The following is an 8,134-nucleotide window of genomic DNA, read 5'->3' on the forward strand; positions in this document are numbered from 1 at the left end:
CTGGTCTCGAACTCCTGGCCTCAAGTGATCTGCCCACCTCGGCCTTCCAAAGTGTTAGGATTACAGGTGTGTGCCACTGGGTCTGACCCTTTGCCCATTTTTAAATTGGGTTGTCTTTTCATTGTTGAGTTGTAGGAGTTCTTTATAAATTGAGAGGATATTAAACTCTTATGAGATATATAATTTGTAAATATTTTCCCCCATTCTGTGGGTTTTCTTTTTACTTTCTTAATAGTGCCCTTTGATGTACAACATTTTAAAAGTTTTGATGAAATCCAATGTATCTATTTTTCTTTGGTGTTTTAGTTATGGGTGCTAACTCCCTGAACATTTACAACCATGTCAGGTAGAGAATATCATTAGCATTCCCATTTTACAGATGAGGAACCTAAAGCAGAGACGGGCTAAGTACTCCACCCAGGATTAAGCAGTGAATGGGCAGCAGAGCTGGAATCTGAATACAGCACGCACACTCCGGGGACCCAGGTGGGAGCCGTTTCAGGGCTCCTGTGCTCAAACTAGGGTGTTTGAGCAGGATCCTTAAATTGTTCTGTGACCTTTGAACTTCACTCAAGCTGAGGATTGCCAGCCTGATGGTTTTCACGCTCATTTTATTATTGTTCGCACGTTAATCTGAAGGGCCCATGCTTGGTGGGGACTGGGAGGAGGGGCACATTTCTTCAGCAACTTCCCCAAAGATCTAAAGCAGCCTCCCTGAGCTGAGCCCCTGCCTGCAGGGAGGGCTCCAGGAGAGACCTAATCTAGAGTGAGGGCAGAGGAAAGGCAACCTCTGGGGTGTCCCGGGTGTCAGGGATCTGGGAGGCAGGTGGGGCGGTCCCTGCCCAGATTAGTCAGCCACTTGAGGAATGGGGCCGCTCCTGCCTGACCTGCTGAGAGAAGGCAGGGAGCACTGGTATAAGGAGCCACATAGTGTGGGTGTCCACTGCCTGGAGGCTGCCAGTGGGCCTCATGGTGCACGGCCTCCCAGCCACCCAGGAGGTGACAAATTCTATGCTGAGCCAGAGGGAAAAATTTCCAGGAGTCAAGTCTACTGAAGTTTGAGCAGCACAGGGAAGTGACAGGTCTCTCTCTGTCTTGTCAGGCACAGGACTTCCTGTTCAAGACCTGTGTTCTCTAGAGCCAGCATGCCCAGCACACTGTGGAGTTAAGAACATGCTACCCCCAAATCCGCTGCTCGGGCTTATTGACTATTTTAAGTTAAAGGCATTTGAAAAATAGCAGGTGCAAGAAGATCATGTGAACCTTCCTTTTTTTTTTTTTTAAGACAGGGTCTCACTCTGTTACCCGGGCTAGAGTGCAGTGGCACGATCATAGCTCACTGCAATCTTGACCTTCCCAGGCTCAACTGATCCTCCCACTTCAGCCTCCTGAGTAGCTGGGACCACAGCTGCACCATCACACTCAGCTATTTTTAAAAGTTTTTATAGTGATAAATGTCTCACTATGTTGCCCAGGCTGGTCTTGAACCTCTGACTCAAGCAATCCTCCTGCCTCAGCCTCCCAAAGTGCTGGGATTACAGGTGTAAGCCACCATGCCTGGCCCCTTCTGCTTCCTTTTTTTTGAGACCAAGTCTCACTCTGTTCTCCAGGCTGGAGTGCAGTGGCGCGATCTCGGCTCACTGTAACCTCTGCCTCCCAGGCTCAAGCGATTCTCCTGTCTCAGCCTCCTGAGTAGCTGGGACTACAGGTGCACACCACCATACCTGGATAATTTTTGTATTTTCTTTTTTTTTTTTTTTTTTTTTTAGTTGAGACGGGAATTTCACATCACCATTTTGTTCAGGCTGGTCTTGAACTCATGACCTCAAGTGATCTGCCTGCCTTGGCCTCCCAAAGTGCTGAGATTACAGGTGTGAGCCACCGTGCCCGGCCAAGTGTTCAATTCTAACTGCATCTTTGGGTCTTCATTTCCTTATGAAGTCTCCTGTGCCACATACAAACTGTATTAAGTAAATTTGGATGTTTTTCTCCTGTTAATCTGTCTTATGTCAGTTTAATTCTGAGACCCAGCCAAAAAACCCCAAGATGGTAGGGGATAAAATTTTGCCTCCCCTACAGCTGTAAATTACAATGAAAACACTAATAGTGGCCGGGTGTGGTGACTCACACTTGTAATTCTTGCACTTTAGGAGGCCGAGGCAGTCGAGACGGGTGGATCGCTTGAGGTCAAGAGTTCAAGACCAGCCTGGCCAACATGGTGAAACCTCACATCTACCAAAAATACAAAAATTAGCCAGGTGTGGTGGTGAGCACCTGTAGTCCCAGCTACTCGGGAGACAGAGGCAGGAGAATCGCTTGAACCCGGGAGGTGGAGCTAAGATTGTGTCACTGCACTCCAGCTTTGGCAACAGAGCGACTCTGTCTCAAAAAAAAAAAAAAAAAAAAAAAAAAAGAAAGAAAGAAAAAGAAAAAGAAAAAGAAAAAAAAAAGCGCTAATAGTAACATCTACCACATTTGTCAAATGCACATTTTGTGGCAGGAACTGCTCGAGGCTTTTTCCATCCACCCATCATCTCAGACCTTAGGACTGCCTTGCAAGGAAGGCAAGGTCTCAGTCCTGCTGTCAGAGGTGAAGAGGTGGAGATTCATAGGGTGAGAGGCTTAACTAAGGGTAGCCAGCCAGTAAGGAACACTGGCCCCCTCCTAGCCGCATTGCCGTGGCAGCCCCCGAACCCCACTCACACTGCAGGATCCTGATCACCCTTTCACCCCCAGCTCCAGCCCTGAGAAAGCAGGGAGAATGGGCTGCGGTTCAGGTTGGATGTGAAATGGGAGCTCTGACCCAAGAGGACAAGGCAGGGCCAACTGGCTTTGGAGGGGGACACAGTGGCCAAGGGCCACTACCCTCCTCTCACTCACCCACTACACAGAGAGCCCGGTGTAGGAGGCACTCTCAGACACTGGCTGGTGCGGAGATTCTGCAACATGTCTGAATGTCAGGCTCAGGGGAGCGTTTTAAAAAATACAGACTCCTGGATACAGCGATTCGGGTTGTGTAGATCTGAGCTGAGGTGCGAGGTGGAAGGGCAGGAATGTGTATTTTGGAGCCTCTGACGGTTCTGATGCATAGGCAAGTTTAAGAACCTGGGGTTGGTCCAACCTCCTCACCAACAGTCAAGAAAACTAGAACTCAGATGACAGACGTGTTCTTCCTAGTTGTATAGTAGGAAGCGACAGTCAAGATTCAAATTCAAACCCAGGTGGGCCTAGCCACCAACATTAGACTGCCCCTGTTGGAAGGAGAAGGCCAACTTCAACACCAACCATATCTCTGGAGGTGGGACTAACGTCTGAGCCTGGGACTAATAGAAAAAGCCCCAAGGCAAAAGATGGACTTAAATATATAAATGTAGTTGAAATTTCTGGAAAACTCACTTCCAAAAAAATAAAAATCCATGAAAAATAAAAAGGATAGCATATTAGAAGCAGTATTTGCAGTGAATAATACAAAGAGTTATAACACCTATCTGTCATCTATCCCTCTACCTGTTATCTTTTTTTTTTTTTTTTTTTTGAGATGGAGTCTTGCTCTGTCTCCCAGGCTGGAGTGCAACGGCGCTATCTTGGCTGACTGTAACCTCTGACTCCCTGGTTCATGCGATTCTCCTGCCTCAGCCTCCCGAGTAGTATTTTTTTAGTAGAGACGGGGTTTCACCATGTTGGCCAGGATGGTCTCGATCTCCTAACCTCATGATCTGCCTGCCTCAGCCCCCCAAAGTGAGGGGATTACAGGCGTGAGCCACTGCACCAGCCTCTATCTCTTTACCTTGACAGTCTGTTCAACTGGATCAAGATATCTTCAAGGCTTTAATTGGCTAAATAAGCAAAGAGCTTAACTGTGCACATAACACAATAATTAGTAAACAAATATTTAATGGAGAATGTTTAATCTGGTCAGTAAGGCTTTAAAATGTAAATTAAAACAATGTACCATTTAAAACTATATTATTATATATGTACATATTGTCAAAGTCAAAAATGTAGAGATTAATCTCTAAATTTAACATTTTATCTCAGAAGCAACAATTGCAATTTGGGGCATACACACAGACTGGGTGGTCTTTAGTATAGCCAAAGAACAAAGAGATGTTTGGGGGTTTTATGAAAAGGAGAATTGTTTTGAAAGATACTTCACTGGAGCTAGTAAAGTTTTGGGGATGGCAAGCGCTGACTGGTGAGCGAAGGTGGTGGGTAAAACTAGTCTTAGAGTTGCAGCAAGTTGTTTCAGTAGCCATTAGATACTAGTTTCAGGTTACAACAGGCGGTTTCAGCAGCCAAGCTTGTGGAAAATTTACTTCTCGGAGCGATGTTATATGTCCCAAGTGCTTTTTCCCCCAACCTATTGACTCTGATTTAGTTGAGTATGGCAAGAATGACCCAATTTGTACAATCGACTTTCACAATATATACATATTTAAATTTGTAGGAAAGGATTGGGAAGGATATACATGGTGGCAGAACTGTCTCATTTTCTCTTAATATCGATTCTTTCCCCCTTAAAAAAAATCAACCAAGCACTTGTATAATGGGGGGAGCTGGGATTGGAGAAGCTGCAAAATGCTCAGTTTAAAAACTACACTGGGCTGGGCGTGGTGGCTCACGCCTGTAATCCCAGCACTTTGGGAGGCCGAGACGGGCAGATCACGAGGTCAGGAGATCGAGACCACCCTGGCTAACACGGTGAAACCCCATCTCTACTAAAAAAATTCAAAAAACTAGCCAGGCGTGGTGGCGGGCTCCTGTAGTCCCAGCTGCTCCGCACGGAGGCTGAGGCAGAAGAATGGCTAAACCCGGGAGGCGGAGCTTGCAGTGAGCTGAGATCCGGCCACTGCACTCCAGCCTGGGTGACACAGCGAGACTCCTTCTCAAAAAACAACAACAACAACAAAAAAAAACCTACACTGCACAGCCTCCCTGTGGATAAGGGTGGTCAATTAGAAATAAACTGATATCAGGCTGGGCGCAGTGGCTCACGCCTATAATCCCAGCACTTTAGGAGGCCGAGGTGGGTGGATCACCTGAGGTCGGGAGTTTGAGACCAACCTGGCCAACATGGTGAAACCCCATCTCTACTAAAAACACAGAAATTAGCTGGGCGTGGTGGTGCACGTCTGTATTCCTAGCTACTCGGGAGGCTGAGGCAGGAGAATCACTAGAACTGGGAGGTGGAGGTTGCAGTGAACCAAGATCATGCCACTGCACTCCAGCCTGGGCAACAGAGTGAGACTCCATCTAAAAAAAATTAAAAAAAATTTTTAGAAAAGAAATAAAGCGATATCATATGGTAGGGGGACTTTAGGGAAAGCTCTTTAGAGAGAGGCTGATACATCTGGGAAAAACTATGGTACTGCCCCTCCAGCCTTGTCCTTGTTGCCTAGAAAGCAGGCATGATGGCTGGAGCTCCAGGGACAATATTAGTCCATGTGGAGACCTTAAGGATGAAGCCATAAACTGAAAATGGGTTCTTCATGACTAATGAGCATGGGCCCACCATGCTAGCCCTGAAATGCTATGTGCAGACTTCTTTTATGTGAAGAAAACAAATCCTATCTTGTTTAAGCCTAAGCTATTTTGGTTTTCTGTTATATGCAATTGAACCTAAACTTAACTGATACACACACCAAACCTCTCTGGAAGTGTAAATGGGACTTTCACACTTTAGTTTCTATGCTATGCTCTTGCTTGCATTTATTATTTTAATCTTTTACAATAGACATGTGTTTGTGTATTACTTGTATAAACATCTGTTTTGGAGCGCCAGCCCCACCTCTCCCTAGCTCTGTGACCCTGTGCAGTCAATTTCTCTGAGCCTGTTCCCTCATTTGTAAAATGGGCACGATGATAATAGAACTTATCTCATTTGGTTACTGCAGAGCTTAAATTAGCTAATGTACATAAAATTCTTGGTACGGTGCGTGGCTTATAGCTATTGCTGTACTACATTTTGCTACCACCTAGGCACTGGTGGTGGCAGAACCAATTAGAAAAACCCAGGACATGTTGCTGAGTAAAAAAGCAGGTTGCAAAACTGGCATGGGGATGTGATCCCTTTTGTGAAAAATTATTTTTATGTCTACATCTATATGTATATCTATGCAGATTATACATATAGATGGATATGTATATCCAGAGATGCCTGGAGGGATGGTTGGCCAAATGTTAGTAGTGGTAATTTCTGGGTAGTAGAATTTTTGCTTTATTCTATATGGTTGAAAGATAGCATATATTAACTTTTGAGCAGGAAAATAAAAAAAAAAGAAAAAAACCCTTTGGAAAACAATGTTCCAGTTCTCATGCCAAGAATCATTAAAGCCTTCGTGCCTTTTGACCTATCTCACTCTTGAGAATTGACCTGAGGAAATAATTCAAATGAAGGAAGAAGCCATATCCACAAAAGCATGCACTACGGCAGTATTTATTATAGGGAAATTGAGCAACCATGTAAGTGACTTACATTAGGGTAATGATGATTAAATTATTCACTCATTGGAACATTGTGCAACAATGAGAATAAGATGATGACCATGTAGCAATGTGGAAAACTGCTTATGACAACAGAATTGAAAGGCACAGAATGCAAAATTAGATCTGGGCCAGGGTCACATCTGGGTAAAAATATGGCATGCATTTGGACTGGGACTGGAAGGGAACAGAGGCAAATAAAAACAATGTAATTTGTTGGGACCACTGATTACGGGTGATCCTTTTTTCTTTTTCATTTAGAATTCTATCCAATATTTCTATTTTGTTATTTGTTTCATAATAATTATTTTAAAATTGGCTTTAAAAATCCCCTCAGGGAGAAGGGGCAACAGGGAGAGAAAGATAAAAGGGAGACCTGGGATTCTCCCAGGAGGCAGTCCTCTGAGTATACAGAAACTCAGAGGTAATGTACGAGACATGGAAATTAGACTGAGTTCCAACTCAGTCTTCTACCTAGGTGGTCCCAGAGGTTGTATCCTCTTTGCTTTCTGACTTGGCAGTGATTAATCAGATGGACCAAACAGTTGCCAAGGCAGTACTGATGATAAAGCTAGGATCAAGAATGCTTTTCAGGCTAGGTGCGGTGGTTCACGCCTGTAATCCCAGCACGTTAGGAGGCCAAGGTGGGTGGATCACAAGGTCAAGAGATTGAGACCAGCCTGGTCAACATGGCAAAACCCCATCTCTACTAAAACTACAAAAAAATTAGCCGGGTATGGTGGCATGCACTTGTAGTCCCAGCTACTCAGGAGGCTGAGGCAAGATAATCACTTGAACCTGGGAGACGGAGGTTGCAGTGAGCCAAGATCAAGCTACTGCATTCCAGCCTAGGGGACAGAGCGAGACTCCATCTCAAAAAAAAAAAAAAAAAAAGGAATGCTCTCCAAGTTGGAATCATCTGGAAAAACTGATCATGCTTGCTACTGATGAGGCTGTACAGAAAAGAGCGCTAGCAGGCTGGCAAGAGTGTGAACTGGGCAGGCTTCCTGGAGGGGTAGCCTGGCATTGTGTATCCAAACAAAGGATGTGCAAATCCTTAGAGTCAGCAATTCCACTTCTTGGGATTTATCCTAAACCTAAGAAAATGATCAAACCGCCTTTTTCAGGCAGCCGGGAAGATGGCGGACATTCAGACTGAGCGTGCCTACCAAAAGCAGCCTACCATCTTTCAAAACAAGAAGAGGGTCCTGCTGGGAGAAACTGGCAAGAAGCTCCCGTGGTACTACAAGAACATAGGTCTGGGCTTCAAGACACCCAAAGAGGCTATTGAGGGCACCTACATTGACAAGAAATGCCCCTTCACTGGTAATGTCTCCATTGAAGGGCGGATACTCTCTGGTGTGGTGACCAAGATGAAGATGCGGGGGACCATTGTCATCTGCCGAGACTACCTCCACTACATCCGCAAGTACAACCACTTCGAGAAGCGCCACAAGAACATGTCTGTGCACCTGTCCCCCTGCTTCAGGGACGTCCAGATTGGTGACATCATAACAGTGGACACGTGCCGGCCACTGAGCAAGACAGTGCACTTCAATGTGCTCAAGGTCACCAAGGCTGCCGGCACCAAGAAGCAGTTCCAGAAGTTCTGAGGTTGGACATCGGCCTGCTCCCCACAATAAAATAAAGT

At 45.4% G+C, this 8,134-nt stretch overlaps 1 pseudogene; it reads left to right on the forward strand.

Annotated features, from left to right (window-relative positions):
- The first annotated feature begins 7,608 nt into the window (after nt 1–7,608).
- LOC106994001 (small ribosomal subunit protein uS17 pseudogene) lies at nt 7,609–8,134 on the forward strand (annotated as a pseudogene).

The sequence above is a fragment of the Macaca mulatta genome, chromosome 16 (genome assembly GCF_049350105.2).
Source record: "Macaca mulatta isolate MMU2019108-1 chromosome 16, T2T-MMU8v2.0, whole genome shotgun sequence".
NCBI lineage: Eukaryota > Metazoa > Chordata > Mammalia > Primates > Cercopithecidae > Macaca > Macaca mulatta.